General features: G+C 43.5%; 1 pseudogene; it reads right to left on the reverse strand.

Moving 5' to 3' along the window:
- Positions 1–1,244: 1,244 nt before the first annotated feature.
- Positions 1,245–3,236, reverse strand: LOC138674473 (piwi-like protein 1 pseudogene; annotated as a pseudogene).
- Positions 3,237–23,859: the final 20,623 nt, after the last annotated feature.

Below are 23,859 nucleotides of genomic sequence, written 5' to 3' on the forward strand. Positions count from 1 at the left end.
CATCTATAAGAGACCTGGCGCCGTATTGCTTGCTGCATTCTGCTCTGGACTTAGCGAGTGAAGGGAGAGCTGCTGCTGAAATAGGGTCAGAATAATTCTTTTAATAGTTAGTGTGGGTCTGGTAGTGTTCAGTCCACAACTCTTGAGAAACCAACAGTCCTTTATAGGGCTAATTCGAGGGTCCAGAGATTGCAGCGCTAGGTTGGCAGGGGAGACTATGTGCACATATTTACATCAGTGCAAGGCCTGCAGGCACTGTATGTGAGTACATAGCTCTCACTGCATACCTCCAAAAGCTCCATTACTGTCTGCTGCTTAATATATACCTAGCTGCAGTTATCTGTGGCAATTTTTTTTCTTCACCTTATGCCTGCTTCTTTTATTCTAAAGCAATCCATAGCCCCCTTATTTCTACATTTATTTGCTTGGTCACTGTCATGATCCAGTCCTGAGTTTCTTTTCCGCTGCCTTGTCTCTGGACTTGTCATGCGGGAGTTAATCCCCTCTGGCTTTGACTCTGACTTGTACCCGGACTTCGTCATACGTCTCACGTTTTGGTTACCATGTTCCCGATAGGCTCTGATTTCTTGCTTGTCCCTGACTATTCTTCTGACTGCCCCTGTGTACTGCGCTGACCTCTCTGTGTATGACCTTGGCTTGTCTGACTTTTCTTTAATTACCTGTGGCACCTGTGCTGCTGTTCAGTGTTGCTACACTGTGTATACAACCTCTCTTCCCTCACCAGTACCCCCTGGTGGAGGTTGCACTATACTGCACTGCAGCAGCACATTACAGTCACGCTGTAGACTACAGCCAGGTCATTCTAATCGAACAGTGTGCAAATCTAATAATTTTTTTTGCCCCAGACATTAGATGTGAGTGCGCCAATTTTTTTTTTGTGAAAGTAAGTACTGGACGGTTTGTTTCGGATCACTGAATGAGTAGCCCCAAGGTAGGGAAAAAGATGCAGAGTCCCCGCAGCTCCAGCCGAACGCCTCTGATGGAGGATACAATAAAGGATAATATAAAGCTCAGTCCCAAAAAGAAGACTCTAACACCAGATGGGGTTTAAGCCATGGAAGCCAGGACCCAGTCGGACCTTGGGACGGACCACATCCTCCCCACACTGAGGATTGCAGGCCCTACGTCAATCAGGGTTGCCCCCACAGTCTACTGCTCCTGCATCTCCTCCTCCTCTTTCTCCTCCTCCTCTTCAGCCTCCGTCTGTGAGATGAACACATCAGTCAGGAGCTGGAAGCACTGCAGCACTGCCTCAGCCAAGTCGCAACTGACTGGCTGATGATGAAGAAGTCACACCATTCAGGTCTGGTGACTTCACTATCAACTATTGTTCCCGTTGGTGGATTCTGGAGCCGGCTGCCCATATTGGCAAAGAATCTGGCATTTATTCTTTTCTTCACCACTACCACGGTTAGTCTTGGGCTGTAATCCAGATTAGCTGGCTTGATGCAGTCCATGAATTGTGGGATCTCGTAGTTCACTAAGGTTCCGAGCTGCCCGTTGCCTACTCTGTCTCTGTAGATAATGATGCAGTGCGGCAGGCCTATGTTAGTCTTGCTCCACGCGTGCAGCGCAGCTTGCATACAAACTTTCAGGCCTTCGACAATCTCTTGTCTCTGATCCTGGATGACACATCGGGAAAACCAGTGAGTTATTTGGTTATTCGTGCTCATGACAAAGCCAGCAATAGATTTCTTCCCTGCAGGGTGTCATAGTAGCAATCAATCCCAATGATTATATTTTTTCCAATGGCATCTCCACGGTCCACAGCTCTCCTCCTAACTTGCAGTTCATCTGTAAGGCGATTTTGCTGCAGATGGAGAGGACAGTCTGGGGTTTTCTCAAGGTCCTGGCGACGACGCACTGACTGGGGTGTGATCTTGAACATGTTCGGCAGAAGAGCGTTTGCCGCGTCCTAATTTCTCCGGATGTAAAAGAGCAGTCAATTATTCATATCTCTGGTGCTGATGAGGATGAGACCCCTCAGCTCTTGCAACCAATCAGCAAACTGATTTGTCTTTGGATTTTTGCAGGATTTTTTCCGGAGGTACGATTCTCCCTTCGAACTGTAGGAGTTCGGTATCGAAATTCAGCCCCAGTCACGTAGCTCTTTCTGAACGCTCTCATCCTTGTGCATGTAGTTCATGAACTTCCCAACTTGACACTCCCTCTGTTCTGGTGGTAAGCTGGTGTGAACGGCCAGGTTTTTCATGACGTTTAAGTAATTTTTCATTCTGTTGGTCAGACCTGTTAGGTTACATAACTCTGGCACCAGTACGATGGCTCCATCTGTGGCTCCCGGCTTGGGCCTCCGGGGGATGGCTCATGTCTTTCACTTGTTCATTGTATTGGTTCTTATAGTAGTCCACAAAGCTGATCTCGCTTCAGTCTGCCTTCTTGAAGGTGGACCCTGTAGTCATCTTCCAGGCGATCTCTATATGGTAGGTTTTTGTGTTGTACTTGGTGAGGACAATCTGTCCAATCAGCTCCTTGCAGCAGGTGTCCTGGAATCTCTGAGGGCCACACGAGGATTAGAGGCTGCTCATGATGTTATGCACAGTCTCAGTCCTGAGGACTTTATGGCTGACATCAATGCTCAACATGATGCTGGACTTGTACTGGACGATGGAGGTGGAAAACTCCAGGCACATGGCAAGTGGGTGGGCTATGACTTCAGTGGAATTGCTCGGGTTGTAATAGTTGCTTCATATCCATTATCTTCAGGAGTCTTCGGAAAATGATGTTATAGAAATGGAAGCAGGTGGGTGAGGTCGGTGGAAGCTCGTTGGTCAGGGTGATTGTTATCCGCAAGTTCTCTCCATTTCGAGTTTGGCTGAACACCTCGTAACCTTATCCAGTCTTTTTGGTAAAAACAACACGGTTCCATCAAACGCCCGTGCCTTCCCTATGGTTTCTTCATAATGGTACAGGAGGCCATACTGCAAGCACTTGGACTCCATGGTGGGGTTGAAGTCAACGTGATACTGGTACATGGCCCACTGTGGTTGGGACACCAGCTTGATGTGGTTGGTCACAAGAGCAATCTTGGTTCCAGAAGTACCAGCTTTCGATTTTTGGACATGTTCGATAATCTGTCGGGTGTTCACCCCGATGTCATGGAAGTCACACCTGTGGCCACCCCATTCCCCGATAGACACTTCTGCAAGTCCGGCTGACACCTGCAGAACCTCAGGCAATGGTCTCTCTGCTGCCATTGCCAGCAGACCTCTCATTATTTATGGATTTAAAAATAAATATTTTTTCACTTTGTAATATTTTTTCTCTTTTTTTACATTATCCCAGTATGGGACATTACTGTATAATATCAGATCGCTGATCTGACACTCTGCACTGCAGAGTATCAGATCAGCAATCTGACAGGCAGGGAAGGAGGGAGGCATGTCAGCACTTGCTCTCATCAGGCGCTCACAAGCCACCTTCTCTGCAGGACCCGAAAGGACCCCTCGGCCATCTTGTGGCCAGAGGTCTCAATGAGACCATCAGACAACGTGATCACATCACGTTGTCCTATTGGAAGCGATGCTCCTCTGTGCCGTTGTCACTACAGACAGCTGCCTCAGAGGGGTTAAATGCCCATGATCGGTGCTAGCATACTAATATTAGCACTGCTGTTTGCGGGCAGCGACTGCTTTGTATACTCAAAGCAGTGATTAAACTGACACTGCCTCCGTGACTGAAACCGAATGCTGGCAGAGAAAATAAAGTTCATTTTGGCAACTCAATTAGCCCATGCCATTACTATGCCCGGCGCATTGAAGGATCAGTGCAAATTGTTTGACAGTATAAAATGGCACCTCAGTTAGAGGATGCCGTAACTATGCCCTTCATGAAAATGGAAGACACTCTCGCGCGCGCTCTGTCTTTCTCCCCCACTCTCAATCTGTCTCACGTGTTCTCTCACATGCTCTCACATGTTCCCTCATGCTCTCTCTCGTGCGCTCTCTTGTACACTTGCGTGCTATCTCTTGTGAACTCTCTCTGGTGCTCCTTTTTTTCTCTTTCTCTCTTGCTAACTATCTCTCGCGCATGCGTGCTCTCTTTTCCCTCTATGTCTCTTACCCTCTCTCTTTCACTCTCGCGCTCTCTCTCTCTCACGCTCTCTCATCACTGCCGGTGAAGAAGCTGCTACAACTGACATCCGGGAGATAATGAGTTAGTGCGGCATGCGCTGACTACTGTGCAGGTTCCGTAGTATTCATCAGCCAGTGCCTGCACTCTACAAATATATATACATTTAAATGGCATGGGTTCCCCTGTATTTTTGATAACCAGCAAGGCAAAACTGACAACTGAGGGCTGCAACCCTGAACTATCAGCATTCGAAAGGCTGGTTTCAAGAATAGAGGGGTCCCTACACTGTTTTTTAAAAATCATTTCGACAACCAGTCAAGCTTAGACTGACAGTTTGGGGCTGGTATTCTCAGGCTGGTAAGAGGCCATGGATATTGATCGTCCCCGCCTAAAAATAGCAGCCCACAGCCACCCCAGAAATGTGGGGTTCATATTTGTGGGTTTGATGTCATCATTGTATTGTCTGGGGACATCAAGCCCATGGCTAAGTAATGGAGAGGCGTCTATAAGTTGCCTATCCATTAATAATCCTATAGTTATATTTTAAATAAACAAACAGCCAGGATAAGCTTATTCCTCAGTGGTTCTCAGCCTCGACGGTCACATCTTGACACTATCCAGGTTGAAAATTGTTTATCCCCAAACATGGATTACAGTGTGGTATAGAACTATGGACAGGTGAAGGATATGCTTGATTTTTATTTTTGTTTTATTACAGGAGACCATGGCTTCAGTGGAATGGATGATGACGTAAGTATGGTTTAATTTAGATTCATTAAAGGAGTCTGCATCATTAGTATCATGTAATGTACTTTATTCTGGCTGTGTGGTAAAATTAATAGTGTCATTCAAAAGTACAACTCATTCAGCAAAAAATCAAGTCCTCATATGTCTATGTAGACAGAAAAATACGAAAAATAAAAGAGTTATTGCTCAGGGAAGAAGCGGAGGAAAAAACTAGAATTGGCTGCGGCAATACTTTACTATTCAGGAATCCAAAATAACTTTTGACAGTTTTCACTCTTTCCTCAGTTCTAAAGTGCAAGCCCCTATCACTAATCTAAGTGTTAATAATCTGGCCAATTATTTCAAAGAAAAAACTGACCATATCCAACAGGAAACTGTCTCCCCCAACACCCTGATATAATGCATCCTCATCCTTCCTGAAAGTTATCATGTTCACGCTCTGTCTTTCAAGATATGAGCACACGTTGCGGAAAGGTGTGCGAATTTTTCCTCAATGATTTTGGTAAATCCGCAGGAAATCTGCACTGTGGAATTACCACGGATTTACCCCGGTTTTTCCATGGTTTTTGTGCGGATTCCACCTGCGGTTTTACACCTGCGGATTCCTATTATGGAGCAGGTGTAAACTGCTGCGGAATCCGCACAAAGAATTGACATGCTGCGGAATAAACAACACAGGGTTTCCGCGCATTTTTTTCCGCAGCATGTGCACTGCGGATTTTGTTTTCCATAGGTTTACATGGTACTGTAAACTCAGGGAAAACTGCTGCGAATCTGCAGCGGATCTGCAGCAAAATCCGCGCGTGTGCACATAGTCTCACACGTCAAATTTCTTGCCCTACCTTCTGCGTCAATGACCATATTCCCTCTCACCTCCTCCAGACCCTCTCCCCAGATAACATTACCCACCTGATTAAAGTATTTAACATCTCTCTTTTGGCCAGAATCTTTCCCTCATCTTTCAAACATGAAATAAACCCTTTTCTTAAAAAAAATTCCTTGACTTGAACTGCTCTGCACACTACAGACCTTTTTCTAAAGGCCCCTTCACATTAAGCGACGCTGCAGCGATACCGAAAACGATCCGGATCGCTGCAGCGTCGCTGTTTGGTCGCTGGAGAGCAGTCACACAGACCGCTCTCCAGCGACCAACGATGCCGGTAACCAGGGTAAACATCGGGTAACTAAGCGCAGGGCCGCGCTTAGTAACCCGATGTTTACCCTGGTTACCATCCTAAAAGTAAAAAAACAAACAGTACATACTTACCTAACGCTGTCTGTCCCCGGCGCTCTGCTTCTCTGCACTCCTCCTGTACTGTCTGTGTGAGCACAGCGGCCGGAAAGCAGAGCCGTGACGTCACCGCTCTGCTTTCCGGCTGACCGACGCTCACAGCCAGTGCAGGAGGAGTGCAGAGCACAGCGCCGGGGGACAGACAGCGGTAGGTAAGTATGTACTGTTTGTTTTTTTACTTTTAGGATGGTAACCAGGGAAAACATCGGGTTACTAAGCGCGGCCCTGCGCTTAGTTACCCGATGTTTACCCTGGTTACCAGTGAAGACATCGCTGGATCGGTGTCACACACGCCGATCCAGCGATATCCGTGGGAGATCCAGCGACGAAATAAAGTTCTGGACTTTGTTCAGCGACCATCGATCTCCCAGCAGGGGCCTGATCGTTGGTCGCTGTCACACATAATGATTTCATTAACGATATCGTTGCTACGTCACAAAATGCAACGATATCGTTAACAATATCGTTATGTGTGAAGGTACCTTAACTTCTACTTTGCCTCTAATCTACCTGGAATATTTGGTTTACTTTCATCTAATTTGCTATTGTTCATATACTGTAACTCTCTTCTTGACCCTTTACATATTCTGTTCTTTACTTATTACACAAAGTTACTAAAGTTTCTAATCATCTACTAACAGCTAAATCTAATGATTTCTTCTCTCTTCTGGTACTCCTGGATCTTTCTGCACCATTTATCACTTTGGATCACCAGAAATTCCTCATTATGCTCTCCTCTATTGGTATAAAGCATTTTGCTCTCTCTTGGTTCTCCTGCCTATGTGACTGCTCCTTCACTGTATCATTTGCTAGCTCTTCTTTCCCTTACTGTTGAAGTTCTTCAGAGTTCACTCCTATATACCATTCTCTTTTCTCCATACACTGCCACTAAAGGACAAATCATAAGTATATTAGGTTTTAAGTACCATCTCTATGCTGATGGCACCTAATTATAAACATCTTCTCTCGACATCACCTGTTCATTACCACAAAATACCAGTGATTGTCCTCTGTGTCTAATAGCATCTCCTCTCAATAACTAAAATTGGATCTGTCCAAAACCGACCTCCTTGTGTTTCATCCCTCTATTAACCTACCTAAACCCAATATTGCCATTTCCGTGTGTTGATTCTTCCATAAATCCCAAGTAGCATGCTCGTTGTCTTGCGATTATATTTGACAACCTTGACAAGCCAGAGCTGTAATATCGCTCTCCACAAGTAGAAACCTTACCTCTTAGACCTCAGTCCAGATCCTCTCACCTAACCAAATCAGTTCTCATGCTTCTCACTGACGAGGGCCAACAGCCCAAAACACCGTGTCTGCGAATTGAGATACTGATTTGTCTCTTATCCTAAGTTATATTGCAAGACTCGTTAAAGGGTTGATTGTGACTTGTAAGATCGCTACTTCCAATTGGTGGCACTATAGAGTTCAAGTCCTCTTTTTCTCTGAAGAGCAATTTGCATAACCAGAGTACACCTCATTCTACTTAATGTGCTTCTGATTAGCTGATCAACTAAACCAAATCTTATTTAACAAAGGAAAGTATAAAAAACCCTGCTATGGTGTTCACAATCCTCTTGCAATAGGAAAAGCTGGATGGCAAAGCAAGTGCTAGTAATATCCCAAAAGTTATAGGTATGAAAAAATTACTTTTAACCATGCTAAAGGAGTTGAAAAGGAAAGTCTTGAGTGAGGAAAAGAAGGGCTCAATTCTGGTCTACTAGCAGAGGGACACAGTGAGCGTCATGTTGCCTCCATCCTTAAAATTTTTAAGATGGCAGTCCATTACAACAAGGTCAAGCAGTAGACATTGGAGACAACAAAGCTACAGACCGGCAGAGGGAGAAAACGACTCTCCACTGACCTGGATGACCATCCTTTTATTTGAATGTCACTCAGCAACCGCAGGATAACATCAAGTGACCTACAAAAGGAATGGCAAATGACAGCTGGGGTAAAGTGTACGGCAAGAACAGTTCGTAACAGGCTCCACGAGGTAGGGCTCAAGTCATGTAAAGCTAGAAAAAAGCCTTTCATCAATGAGAAGCAAAGGAGAGCCAGGCTGAATTTTGCCAAAGACCACAAGGATTGGACCATAGAGGACTGGAGTACAGTAATCTTCTCTGATGAGTCTAATTTTCAGCTTTGCCAACACCTGGTCGTCTAATGGTTAGACGGAGACCTAGAGAGGCGTACAAGCAACAAAGTCTTGCCCCCACATCGGTGATGATCTGGGGATGCTTCAGCAAGGCTGGAATTATGCAAGTTAATCTTTGCGAAGGACGTATGAATCAAGCCGCATACAAGGTTATCCTGGAAAAACAGTTGATTCCTTCTGCTCATGCAATGTCCCCCAACTCTGAGGACTGGTTTTTCCAGCAGGACAATGCGCCATGGCACACAGCTAGGCCAATCAATGTGTTGACGAAGGACCACCACATCAAATCTATGTTATGGCCAGCCCAATCTCCAGACCTGAACCCCATTGAAAACCTCTGGAATGTAATCAAGAGGAAGATGTAAAGTAACAAACCATCAAACAAAGAAGACCTGCTTGATTTTTTTGTACCAGGAGTGGCATAATGTCACCCAAAAGCAGTGTTAAAGACTGGTGGAAAGCATGCCAAGACGCACGAAAGCTGTGATTAAAAATCAAGGTTATTCCACAAAATATTGATTTCTGAACTCTTCCTGAGTTAAAACATTAGTATTGTTGTTTCTAAATGAATATGAACTTGTTTTTTTTTCATTATTTGAGGTTTGCAAGCACTGCATTTTTTTGTTATTTTGACCATTTCTCATTTTCTGAAAATAAATACAAAATTTAGTGCTTGGAAATTAGAAAACGTGTTGTCAGTAGTTTATAGAATAAAAGAGCAATTTACATTTTACTCAAAAATATACCTATAAAGAGAAAAATCAGACAAACTGAAAATTTTGCAGTGGTCTCTTAATTTTTGCCAGAGCTGTATATTTATACATACTTCGAGAATAAGCCGACCCGAGTATAAGCCGAGGCACCTACTTTTGCCACGCAATACAGGGTAAGCTTATTTACTCGAATATAAGCCGGATATGCATTGTCCCCTCATCCCTGTCCTGCTATGCATGGCTCCCCCTTCGCCGTCCTGGTATGAGTGCCTCCCCTCCCTGTATGCATGCCTCCCCTGTCCATGTCATTGTATGCATGGATCCCCCTTCCCTGTCCTGTTATGAATGCCTCCCCATCCCTGTCTGCATTCCTCCACTGTTCCTGTCATTGTATGCATTCCTTCCTCTTCCCTGTCCAGATATGAATGCCTCCCTGTCCCTGCCCCTGTCTGCATGCCTCCCCTTTTCCTTCCCTGTATGCATGCCTCCCCCATTCAGTCCTTGTATGCATGCCTCTTCTGTTCAGTCCCTGTATGCATGCATCCCCCTTCCCTGTCCTGGTAAGAATGCCTCCCCATTATGTCCCTGTATGCATGCCTCCTTATTCCCTATTCCTGTGTGCATGTTTCCTATTGAAAAAAAAAATTAAAACATCATACTCACATACCTGCCAGCCCTGGGTGCTGGCACTGCATCTCGCTCTAGCCGCCAGCACCAGCACTTGCCTGCAGCTCTTCCGCTGCTCAGTGGTCATGTGGCTCCGCTCATTAAGGTGATGAATATGCGATTCACCCCTATGGAAGTGGAGAAGAGTCCATATTCATCACCTTAGTGAGCAGTACTATGTGACCGCTGAGCACAGGAGGAGCTGCAGGCGATGGGCCACTGGTGGCCGGAACAAGATGCAGCTAAAGCACCGAGGGCCCGCTGGTAGGTGAGTATGATGTGTGCACCGGCTCCTGGCACCCGCTGCTCCACCGCTCCCCCTCCTCCTTCACAAAAAAATGTGCTGAAAAACTCGGCTTATACACGAGTATATATGGTAATATAGCTATAAGGCTATAAATTATAATTATGTATAAGTGGTAACTGATCTATATATATTCTGCATCTTTAAACTTCAGCACTACTATTATCAATTTACAATCAGACATACTGTAAATAATTCTTCCTGCTCCAACACAACACTTTGCAATTCCATGTATGCCAAAGGACTTCAAGATACTAGCACTGCTACTGACGTCAGTGGAAATTGCTAGAAGAATGTTTAGCAGAGTGAAAGGATACTGGTCTGGAGTACAGACCCCATGAATGGACATGTTAATTTGTAACCATATGGAAGCTTATTCTGTTGACCTTCTATGTCAGGTAAATGATCTCAAAAAGGCACATGAGAGTTTCTTATTAATTGTTTATGGTTACTAAATGACTTTATGACCAGCATTTCCTGGTGCATATTCTGTAACCTCTGTGCAAATAAATAAATTGTAAAAATTCACTAATACATAAATTGAGGTCACTAAAGCCCAACATGAGGGCAAAAAAACTCTTCCTAAGTAAACCTTCATAATCATGTTGGTGCACTAAAATTTTAATAAAGCCTGATCCTATAGTATCAGGAGTCAGTTCCCCAAAGACCTATTATGGTAAGTAAAACAATCTGGTGGAGATGTACTGAATCATCAAAAGCCCCGCTATCAGAATATCTGTCACTGTTAGAATCTATTTCAGTTCTTGAGAGAATTTAATTAAAAAATGTCCTTTACATTTTATTGTCTGATTGCATCACAGATTACAAATTTTAATCAAATAATTGTTGAACTATTCCTTAGCCATGCTTGTAATGTGTTGGTGAATGCAATAGGTAGGGGTAAATATACTGGAAGAATATTTGAAGTATTCCTACATAAAAAGAACCTGAAGACTCACCTCATTCTTTATTTCTGTAATTATGCAATTATACAATGCTACTATATTCATCAGAATTGACCCATAAAGGGAAGCTGTCATCAGGTTTTTCCAATATAACCTACGACCACCACTTTTCAGCCCTATGTGACAGCATTGCATAATGATGTTAAATAACCTAAATTCCCCATGCAAGGCAAAAAAAAGACCTTTTATAATACTCACTTGCAGCATGGTCCAGTCCAATGAGCGTTGCTATGCCTCATCCAATGTCTCCTCTCTTCTTATGATGCCGTCCTTCTTCTCTGCTTCATGGGAATGACGTATTCTACGTCAAATACATAGTGTCCCCCTTTGTGCTTCTGTGCAGGCACAGTCTTTTCTGCCCTGCCGAGGAAAGAGCAAAGTACTGCAATGTGCATGTGCCATGAAAGGCAAAAGAGTGCATGTCCATTATAATGCTTTGCAAAGGCGCGATGGAGGACACCATGTGGATGACATAGAACACGTCAACCACATGAAGCAAAAAGGAGGAAGGCATCATAAGAATAGAGGAGGTGTCAGATGAAGAACAGCGACGCCCATCAGACCGGATCACCCGTAGGTGAGTACAATGAAAGGTCTTGTTTTTTCCTTTCAGAGTGAATTGGAGTCATATGTACGGCATTATAGAATTCTGTCAAATGTGGTTGAAAATTGATGGCCGTAGGTTCTAGGGGAAAAACCTGGTGACAGGTTCTCTTTAATCAACTAATAAACTAATGCGCCATGAAGATCTTATCTAATATTATCTCACACATACACAAGGGGTAATTTTGCAGTAGGCCAATCAGCCTATTAGTATGCTTTTATAGTGTAATAGGAAACCATAGGAAAACCTACAAACATAAAAATAATTTGATATACATCTACAATTTTTTATGTGCACAAATGTAGACTAAAAGTTAAGCATAAATTTCAGCAAGGGTTAATTAGACAACTTTTACTCATGTCAGAATAATATTAGCAAAATAAATATCTAAGGCCCTGATTTATCTTTTCTGTTGTGCATGTGTCTTCTCTAGTTTTCTGCCTTTTTAAGTTTGTACCAAATTCATTATTGTATTTGTGTGTTTTTTTAAAGTCCATTTTATATGTGCTCACCTGTTTTTTGTTTTTATTATTTTCTGGTTTTGGGTGTTTTGTGATTCCAAATGTTTTTGTCTGATAAATCAAGTTGCGGAATTTGGTGTAATTTCTCTCCAGTGCCTCCCTGGTGTATTTTTAAGTACACCAAAATTTTGCTGCAATTTTTGGGGTCCAAAGTCTCAAGACAGTTCAAAAGACCATTTTTTTAACTTTTCGCGAAATTCACAAATTTGATGCAACATTTTGATGAATCGGCGTCAAAAACGGAAACTAATGTGACAAGAAAAGAAAAGAAAGTGTGACATCCCAGTGGTTGTCTATCTCATATAATCCTTCTTCACTCATCGAGTTACTGTTCATTAGCCCTATTTTTCCTTGGATTTGTGTCTCTCGCTAGTCCAGAAGCTATGGGACTAATCTTTCTAGTTTGGGTTTCTTCATACTGTCAGCACTATGTAGGGTTGCCCACTATATAAACCTGTGACTATCAGTTCCTATTATCAGTCAAAGTTTCTGCTATCTGGCTTTACCTGTGTTTTTTGCATTTGTTGTTTCCTGATTTATTCTGTTCTCTGCCTAATGATTTTGAACCTCCTAGTTCTGTCCCAGCTACCTGACTATCCTTCTTGCCAGCTTGTGCCACCAACCATGCGTTGACTCCATGGGCCTAGCCCAGAGACCATTTACAAGCACTCCCTGTACAAGGGTTAAAAGATGGAGGCCAGAGCAACCCCTGGGTTCTGAAAAATGGAGAAGCCTGAGCCAACCCTGCTTGTGGTAGCCATTTTGGAGCTGCCAGGTGACCACAAACAGTGTCCTCGTGACAGAGAAATTGACTTGCAAATGCAAATGAGGAATCAAAGCCTAAATTATTTTAGTATAATAAACGAAGGTATTTGGGAGAGGTTCTGTAGCCTCTCACTTTTTATTTCAGTCCATAGCTAATACAGAATTGCCTTAATTTAACAGAGCGTATTATAAAGAAAATACATTAGCAATATCAGAAATAATCAGAAATAACTTATATTGTAATCAAAACTATGAAAAACAAATAAAAAAGTTTTCTCTATTTTTCTCTTTCTCACCCTTCTCACATCCCTGTATCTGGCTTCAGCATAATGGGCTGCAGTAGGAGCTTCCCATTACAGCATATACTAGAATGTGAGAGAAGGAACATTAAAGCTTCCTTACTAGATAAGACATATCTTTACTTGTCCTGCTGCAAAAAAATGAAAAAGATAAACAAAAAAAAGAATGATTCCTTTGTTCTCTGCAAGATTTCACAAGGTCCTGTTTCAGAAATACTCATTAAATACTAAAGACTGGAAGACAGTGCAGACGTCTCTATCTTCTCTTTTGCTTTAACATTCATTTTTAGGCTTAATGTTGTAAGAAAATTATATATATATATATATATATATATATATATATGTAGTATTATGCTCTGCACTTCACCTCTTCAAATAAACCTACGTAAACATCTTCATCAACTCGCTATCCAACAATCCTAAGCGACTCTTTGACATTTTTCATTCTCTCCTCAATCCAAGAGTACAGGCCCCACCACAGGCCTCAGCGATGACGATCTAGCCAATCATTTCAAAGAAAAAATTGACCATATCAGATAGGAAATTTTCTCCCAGTCACTTATAGTACAGTACATTGTCCTCCCTCCTGCACTGCATCTAACCCACTTTCGGTCTTTGAACCAGTCACGGAAGAAGTGACCAGGCTCTATGCATATTTTTGCCCTACTGTGAAGTCAGCAAGAAAATAAAGCCAGCTCACCACCTTCCAGGTGCACTATCATAAAGTACAATGGGTCATGAAAAAAAACAATCTCAAAATCAATGGGATATATTGAAGCATTCCAGAGTTATTACTAAATAAAGTGACAATTGTCAGATTTTTTAAAAATGGCCCCGTCACTAAGGGGGTGAAAACCAAAACACATGAAAAAAAAAGTAAAAAAAGCAGAGTGCCTCACAGGAGAGATGCCATGAGCTCCAAAGACTTAAGATATTTAGTTATAAGTGTTTATATCACAAAGAGGAATAATGTACCATTCATATGATAATAGCTAGATCAGTGGAAAAGATCTAAGGCTAGTTAGAGGAATTATGCTGTTTATGAGGGTAAATAAAGTGCATAACTGTATAAATTCCTGACACTTGGAACAACTGGGGCAGCACAGTGGCTGAGTGGATAGCACTGCTGCCTTGCAGCACTGAAGTCCTGTGTTCAATCCCCACCATGGACAACATCTGCAGAGAGTTTGTATGTTCTCTGTGTGTGTGCGTGCAAACTGTAAAAAATAAAGATTATTATTTTTATAAACATCACACTCCCTATCAATGTCAAATTTGAACAGAAGGTAGCTATTGCAAACAAATCTGAATCCCATAATAAAGGTAGAGATAAACATAAGTATATGTATCCCTATAGCGTTTATCTAATGCCTGACAGTGAGGAGAGAACACACACATATATATATACTAGCCATTGAACCCGTTCTACGCCCGGGTGGCGAGCATTTATATTGGTATATGGTCTCCATCATGTGCTGCTGCCATCCTGCGCCTGTTCTGTCATGTGCTGCTGCCATCCTGCGCCTGTTCTGTCATGTGCTGCTGCCATCCTGCACCCGTTCTGTCATGTGCTGCTGCCATCCTGCGCCCATTCTGTCATGTGCTGCTGCCATCCTGCGCCTGTTCTGTCATGCGCTGCTGCCATCCTGCGCCCGTTCTGTCATGCGCTGCTGCCATCCTGCGCCCGTTCTGTCATGTGCTGCTCCCATCCTGCGCCCGTTCTGTCATGTGCTGCTCCCATCCTGCGCCCCCGTTCTGTCATGCGCTGCTGCCATCCTGCACCCATTCTGTCATGTGCTGCTCCCATCCTGCTGCCATCCTGCGCCCGTTATGTCATGCGCTGCTGCCATCCTGCGCCCGTTCTGTCATGTGCTGCTGCCATCCTGCGCCCGTTCTGTCATGTGCTGCTGCCATCCTGCGCCCGTTCTGTCATGTGCTGCTGCCATCCTGCGCCCGTTCTGTCATGTGCTGCTGCCATCCTGCGCCTGTTCTGTCATGTGCTGCTCCCATCCTGCGCCACTATTGTATTATATAGTTATAGTCTAACCTCTATTGTTGGTAAAATATTTGAAGGGTTTCTGAGGGATGTTATTCTGGATTATTTCAATGAGAATAACTGTTTAACTGCATATCAGCATGGGTTTATGAGAAATCGCTCCTGTCAAACCAATCTAATCAGTTTTTATGAAGAGGTAAGCTATAGGCTGGACCACGGTGAGTCATTGGACGTGGTATATCTCGATTTTTCCAAAGCGTTTGATACCGTGCCGCACAAGAGGTTGGTACACAAAATGAGAATGCTTGGTCTGGGGGAAAATGTGTGTAAATGGGTTAGTAACTGGCTTAGTGATAGAAAGCAGAGGGTGGTTATAAATGGTATAGTCTCTAACTGGGTCGCTGTGACCAGTGGGGTACCGCAGGGGTCAGTATTGGGACCTGTTCTCTTCAACATATTCATTAATGATCTGGTAGAAGGTTTACACAGTAAAATATCGATATTTGCAGATGATACAAAACTATGTAAAGCAGTTAATACAAGAGAAGATAGTATTCTGCTACAGATGGATCTGGATAAGTTGGAAACTTGGGCTGAAAGGTGGCAGATAAGGTTTAACAATGATAAATGTAAGGTTATACACATGGGAAGAAGGAATCAATATCACCATTACACACTGAACGGGAAACCACTGGGTAAATCTGACAGGGAGAAGGACTTGGGGATCCTAGTTAATGATAAACTTACCTGGAGCAGCCAGTGCCAGGCAGCAGCTGCCAAGGCAAACAGGATCATGGGGTGCATTAAAAGAGGTCTGGATACACATGATGAGAGCATTATACTGCCTCTGTACAAATCCCTAGTTAGACCGCACATGGAGTACTGTGTCCAGTTTTGGGCACCGGTGCTCAGGAAGGATATAATGGAACTAGAGAGAGTACAAAGGAGGGCAACAAAATTAATAAAGGGGATGGGAGAACTACAATACCCAGATAGATTAGCGAAATTAGGATTATTTAGTCTAGAAAAAAGACGACTGAGGGGCGATCTAATAACCATGTATAAGTATATAAGGGGACAATACAAATATCTCGCTGAGGATCTGTTTATACCAAGGAAGGTGACGGGCACAAGGGGGCATTCTTTGCGTCTGGAGGAGAGAAGGTTTTTCCACCAACATAGAAGAGGATTCTTTACTGTTAGGGCAGTGAGAATCTGGAATTGCTTGCCTGAGGAGGTGGTGATGGCGAACTCAGTCGAGGGGTTCAAGAGAGGCCTGGATGTCTTCCTGGAGCAGAACAATATTGTATCATACAATTATTAGGTTCTGTAGAAGGACGTAGATCTGGGGATTTATTATGATGGAATATAGGCTGAACTGGATGGACAAATGTCTTTTTTCGGCCTTACTAACTATGTTACTATGTTACTATGTATATGCCCCCCCATAAGACGCTCCAGTGTGTATGCCCCCGTATGCTGCTGCCATATAAAAAAAAAAAACACCATACTCACCTATCGTCCGGCTCCACTGCAGGTGTGTCTTCAAGAAAATGGCGCCGGAAAGCGCGGACTGCGCAGGCGCCGATTCCGGCAGCAGGAATCGGCGCCTGCGCAGTCCGCGCTCTCCGGCGCCATTTTCTTGAAGACACACCTGCAGTGGAGCCAGAGTGTGTGTTCAAGAAAATGGCGCCAGAAAGCGCGGACTGCGCAGGCGCCGATTCCGGCAGCAGGAATCGGCGCCTGTGCAGTCCGCGCTTTCCGGCGCCATTTTCTTGAACACACACTCCGGCTCCTCTGCCTGTGACTGGACTCTGTCACAGCAGAGGAGCCGGGAGACGGAGCCGCATGCAGCGCTGGAACGGAGGACAGGTGAATATACTTACCCTTCCTCCTGGCGCGTCCACGGTCCCTGACTCTCCGGTGGAGATCGCGGTATGCGTTCAGTGCTTACGCATACCGCGATCTCCTGGGAGCGTCACTCTGTGGGGGCCAGACTGCGCCGGCGCTTGCGCCTGCGCAGTCTATAAAGGCTTCGGACAGAGTGACGCTCCCAGCGTTATATTATAGATAGATATATATATATATATATATATATATATATATAAATGGTTTGTGCATTAAAGGGAACTTGTCACCCCCAAAATCGAAGATGAGCTAAGCCCACTGGCATCAGGGGCTTATCTACAGCTTTCTGTGCACCAGTGCACTTTGTTCCAGAAGTATTTAGCCCATGTTCCGGCACATAGTGCGGCGGCGCATGCGCACTAATACTTTTCGGCTTTGCCTGCAGTTGGGCAAAGCATACTGCGCATGCACAAGGCAAGATTGCATTGCGCACGCGTGAACTACGGAGGAAACCTACTGACATTCAAGAAAATTTTGCAGCCAGCAGAAAAGGAAGGGGTGAATGAAAGAAGAGGAAACATTGCCCATCGGACAGGACACAGGGCATTTACATAGCCCGCCAAATTCAGGTGACAGAGTCCCTTTAACATTATTTTTACAAACATTTAACCTCAGAACCATTTTTTTTTTCACAAGTGTAAAAAGAGAAAATGAACCACAAAATTTGTTTTGCAATTTCTTCTGAATAGGCTGATCCCCCATATGTGGAGGTAAACCACTGTTTGGGCGCACCGCAGAGCTTGGAAGAGAAGGAGTGCAGATTGACTTTTTCAATGCAGAGTTGGCTGGAATTGAGATCGGATGCCATGTCACATTTGGGGAGCCCACGATGTGTCTAAACAGTGGAAATCCCGCCACCAGGGACACCATTTTGTAAACTAGACCCATTAACCCCTTAAAAGGGTGGTTTGCACGTTAATGACCGGGCCAATTTTTACAATTCTGACCACTGTCTATTTATGAGGTTATAACTCTGGAATGCTTCAACTGATCCTGATGATTCTGACATTGTTTTCTCGTGACATATTGTACTTCATGATAGTGGTAAAATTTATTTAATATTACTTGCGTTTATTTGTGAAAAAAATGGAAATTTTGAAAATTTTGAAAATTCTGCAATTTTCCAACTTTGAATTTTTATGCCCTTAAATCACAGAGATATGTCACACAAAATACTTAATAAGTAACATTTTCCACATGTTTACTTTACATCAGCACAATTTTGGAACCAAATTTTTTTGTTAGGGAGTTATAAGGGTTAAATTTGACCAGCAATTTCTCATTTTTACAACACCATTTTTTAGGGACCACATCACATTTTAAGTCACTTTGAGGGGTCTATATGATAGAAAATAACCAAGTCTGACACCATTCTAAAAACTTCACCCCTCAAGGTGCTCAAAACCACATAAAAGAAGTTTATTAACCCTTCAGGTGTTTCACAGGAATTTTTGGAATGTTTAAAAAAAGTGAACATTTAACTTTTTTTCACATTGAAACCCACACAAGTGACACCATTTTGGAAATTAGACCCCCTAAGGAACATATCTAGATGTGTGGTGAGCAAATTGACCCACCAAGTGCTTCACAAAAGTTTATAATGTAGAGCCGTAAAAATAAAAAATCATATTTTTTCACAAAAATGAATTTTCTCCCCCAATTATTTAATTTCCCAAGTGTACCAGAAGAAATTGTAACCCAAAAGTTGTTGTGCAAGTTCTCCTGAGTACGCTTATACCTGATATGTGGGGATAAACGACTGTTTGGGCGCATGGCAGAGCTCAGAAGGGAAGGAGCGCCATTTGACTTTTCAATGCAAAATTGACTGGAATTGAGATGGGATGCCATGTTGCGTTTGGAGAACCCCTGATGTGCATAAACATTGAAACCTCCCACAAATGACAGCATTTTTGAAAGTAGACCCCCTAAGGAACTTATCTAGATGTGTGGTGAGCACTTTGGCCCACCAAGTGCTTCACAGAAGTTTATAATGTAGAGCCGTAGAAATAAAAAATCATATTTTTTCACAAAAATGAACTTTTCACCCCCAATTTTTTATTTTACCAATGGCACCAGAAGAAATTGGACCACAAAAGTTGTTGAGCAATTTGTCCTGAGTGTGCTGATACCCCATATGTGGGGGTAAACCACTGTTTGAGCGCATGGCAGAGCTCGGAAGGGAAGGAGCGCCATTTCACTTTTCAATGCAAAATTGAGTGGAATTGAGATGGGACGCCATGTCGCGTTTGGAGAGCCCCTGATGTGCCTAAACATTGAAACCCCCCACAAGTGACACCATTTTGGAAAGTAGACCCCCCTAAGAAACTTATCTCGATGTTTTTTGAGAACTGTGAACCCCAAATGTTTCACTACAGTTTATAAAGCAGAGATTTGAAAATAAAAAATCTTTTTTTTCCACAAAAATTATTTTTTAGCCCCCAGTTTTGTATTTTCCCAAGGGTAACAGGAGGAATTGGACCAAAAAGGTTGTTGTCCAATTTGTCCTGAGTACGCTGATACTCCATATGTTCGGGAGAAACCACCGTATGGGCACATGGCAGAGCTCGTAAGGGAAGGAGCGCCGTTTGTAATGCAGACTTAGATGGATTGGTCTGCAGGCATCACATTGCATTTGCAAAGCCCCTGATGTACCTAAACAGTAGAAACCCCCCACAAGTGACCCCATATTGGAAAGTAGACTCCCCAAGAAACTTATCTAGATGTGTTGTGAGAACTTTGAACCCCCAAATGTTTCACTACAGTTTATAACGCAGAGTCATACAAATAAAAAATCCTTTTGTTCCACAAAAATTATTTTTTAGCCTCCAGTTTTGTATTTTCCCATGGGTAACAGAAGAAATTGGACCCCAAAAGTTGTTGTCCAATTTGTACTGAGTACGCTGATACCCCGTATGTGGGGGGAACCACCATTTGGACGCATGGCAGAACTCGGAAGGGAAGAAGCGCCGTTTGAAATGCAGACATAGATGGATTGGTCTGCAGGCATCACATTGCATTTGCAGAGCCCCTGATGTACCTAAACAGTAGAAACCCCCCACAAGTGACCCCATATTGGAAAATAGAAACCCCAAGGAACATATCAGGATTTATTATGAGAACTTTGAACCTCCAGTGTTTCACTGCAGTTTATAATGCAGAGCCGTGAAAATAAAAAAATCCTTTTTTTTCCACAAAAATTATTTTTTAGCCCCCGGTTTTGTATTTTCCCAAGGCTAAAAGGAGAAATTAAAAACCAAACATTGTTTTCCAATTTGTCCTGAGTACGCTGATACCCCATATGTTGGGGTAAACCCTTGTTTGGGCGCACGGGAGAGCTCAGAAGGGAAGGAGCACTGTTTTACTTTTTCAACGCAGAATTGGCTGGAATTGAGATCGGACGCCATGTCGTGTTTGGAGAGCCCCTGATGTGCCTAAACTCTAACTGAAACCCTAACCTAAACACACCCCTAACCCTAATCCCAACCCTAACCATAACCCTGACGACAACACTAACCCAGACATGCCTCTAGCCCTAATCCCAACCACACCCCTAACCCCAACACACCCCTAACCCTAATCCCAACTATAACCCTAAACCTAATCCCAACCCTAATTCCAACCGTAAATGTAATCCAAACCCTAACTTTAGCCGCAACCCTAACCCTAACTTTAGCCCAACCCTAACCCTAACTTTAGCCCCAACCCTAACCCTAACTTTAGCCCAACCCTAACCCTAAGTTTAGCCCCAACCCTATCCCTAATTTTAGCACCAACCCTAACCCTAACTGTAGCCCCAACCCTAACCCTAACTGTAGACGTAACCCCAACTTTAGCCCCAACCCTAACTTTAGCCCCAACCCTAACTTTAGCCCCAACCCTAACCCTAACTTTAGCCCCAACCCTAACCCTAACCTTAATGGAAAAATGGAAATAAAAACATTTTTTAAAAGTTTATTTTTCCCTAACTAAGGGGTTGATGAAGGGGGGTTTGATTTACTTTTATAGTGGGTTTTATAGCGGATTTTTATGATTGGCAGCCGTCACACGCTAAAAGACGCTTTTTATGGCAAAAAATGGTTTTCGCATCTCCACATTTTGAGAGCTATAATTTTTCCATATTTAGGTCCTAAGAGTCAAGTGAGGTCTTGCTTTTTGCAGGACGAGTTGACGTTTTTATTGGAACAATTTTCGGGCACGTGACATTTTTGATCACTTTTTGTTCCGATTTTTGTGAGGCAGAATGACCAAAACCAGCTATTCATGAATTTCTTTTGCTCGGGTGGTCTCCGAGTATTTGTAAGAGCTCCGAGATTTAGTTTTTGTTGACACAGCTGCATGATTTACAGCTGTTAAGGTACCTTCACACATAACGATATTGTTAACGATATCATTGCTTTTTGTGACGTAGCAATGATATCGTTAATGAAATCGTTCTGTGTGACAGCGACCAATGATCAGGCCCCTGCTGGGAGATCGTTGGTCGCTGAATAAAGTCCAGAACTTTATTTCGTCGCTGGACTCCTCCTGACATCGCTGGATCGGCGTGTGTGACACCGATCCAGCGATGTCTTCACTGGTAACCAGGGTAAACATCGGGTAACTAAGCGCAGGGCCGCGCTTAGTAACCCGCTGTTTACCCTGGTTACCATCCTAAAAGTAAAAAAAAACAAACGCTACATACTTACCTACCGCTGTCTGTCCCCGTCGCTGTGCTCTGCTCTCCTCCTGTACTGGCTGTGAGCGTCGGTCAGCCGGAAAGCAGAGCGGTGACGTCACGCGTCCCTGCGCTTAGTTACCCGATGTTTACCCTGGTTACCGGCATCGTTGGTCGCTGGAGAGCTGTCTGTGTGACAGCTCTCCAGCGACCAAACAGCGACGCTGCAGCGATCCGGATCGTTGTCGGTATCGCTGCAGCATCGCTTAATGTGAAGGGGCCTTTAGCCAGCATAAGTACATATGGGGGTTGCCTGATTGCTATGGAATCCCCACATGTAATCAAGCTGGCTAACAGATGTAAATCATTCAGCTGCGGCGATGAAAACTAAATCTCCGAGCACTAAAAAATACTTGGAAGACGCCCGAGCGTGCTCGGGAAATCTCGAGTAACGAGTATACTCTTTCATCACTAGTGGTGAGCACTTTGAACCCCCAGTGCTTCACAGAAGTTTATAACATAGAGCCGTGAAAATAAAACATTTTATTTTTTCCACAAAAATGATATTTTCTCCCCAAAATTTTTATTTTCCCAAGGGTTACAGGAGAAATTAGACCACCAAAGTTGTTGAGCAATTTGTTCTCAGTACGCCGATATCCCATATGTGGAGGGAAACCACTGTTTGGGCACACGGCAGAGCTCGGAAGGGAAGGAACGCCGTTTGACTTTTTCAATGCAGAATTTGCTGTAATTGAGATCGGACTCCATGTCACCTTTGCAGAGCCCCTGATGTTCCTAAACAGTAGAAACCCCAGACAAGTGACTCCATTTTGGAAACAAGACCCCCCAAGGAACTTATCTAGATGTGTTGTGTGAACGTAGAACAACCAAGTGTTTCACTAAAGTTTATAACGAAGAGCGGTGAAAATATTTTTTTTTCCCAAAAAATGATTTTTTTAGCACTCAATTTGTTATTTTCCCAAGGGTAACAGGAGAAATTGCACCCAAATAGTTGTTGTACAGTTTGTCCTGAGTACGCTGACATCCCTTATGGGGGGACCACTGTTTGGGCTCATGGCAGAGCTCAGAAGGGAAGGAGCGCCATTTCGGAATGCAGACTTTGATAGAATGGTCTGCGGGTCAGAGCGTTTGCAGAGCCCCTGATGTGCCTAAACAGTAGAAACCCCCACAAATGACCCCATTTTGGAAACTAGACCCCCCAAGGAACTTATCCAGATTTGTGATGAGCACTATGAATCCCCAAGTGCTTCACATAAGTTTATAACGTAGAGCCGTGAAAATAAAAAAAACATTTTTTCCACAAAAATGATTTTTTCATCCTCAAATTTTTACTTTCACAAGGGTAGCAGGAGAAATTGGACCACCAAAGTTGTTGTGCAATTTATTCTGAGTACTCTGATACCCCATATGTGGTGTAGACCGCTGTTTGGAGGCATGGCAGAGCTCGGAAGGGAAGGAGCACCGTTTTAGAATGCAGACTTTGATAGAATGGTCTGAGGGCATCATGTTGCATTTGCAGAGCCCCAGATGTGCCTAAACAGTAGAAACCCCACACAAGTGACTCCGTTTTAGAAACTAGACCCCCCAAGGAACTTATCTAGATGTGTTGTGTGAACTTAGAACCCCCAAGTGTTTCACTAAAGTTTATAATGCAGAGCCGTGAAAATATATGTTTTTTCCACAAAATTGATTTTTTAGTCCGCAATTTATTATTTTCCCAAGGGTAACAGGAGAAATTGGACCCCAAAGTTGTCCAATTTTTCCTGAGTACGCTGATGCCCCATATCTGGGGGTAAACCACTGTTTGTGCGCACAGCAGAGCTCAGAAGGGAGGGAGCACCATTTGACCTTTTGAAAGCAAAATTGGCTGGAATCAATGGTGGCACCATGTCACGTTTGGAGACCCCCTGATGTATCTAAACAGTAGAAATTCTAACTTCAACCCTAACCCCAACACACCCCTAACCCTAATCCCAACCATAACCATAACCCTAATCACAACCCTAACCTCAACACACCTCTAACCCTAATCCCAAGACTAACCATAACCTTTACCCCAACGCACCCCTACCCCTAATTCCAACACACCCTTAACCCTAATCCCAACCCTAACCCTAATCCCAATGAA

This window comes from Ranitomeya imitator, chromosome 4 (assembly GCF_032444005.1).
Source record: "Ranitomeya imitator isolate aRanImi1 chromosome 4, aRanImi1.pri, whole genome shotgun sequence".
Classification (NCBI taxonomy): domain Eukaryota; kingdom Metazoa; phylum Chordata; class Amphibia; order Anura; family Dendrobatidae; genus Ranitomeya; species Ranitomeya imitator.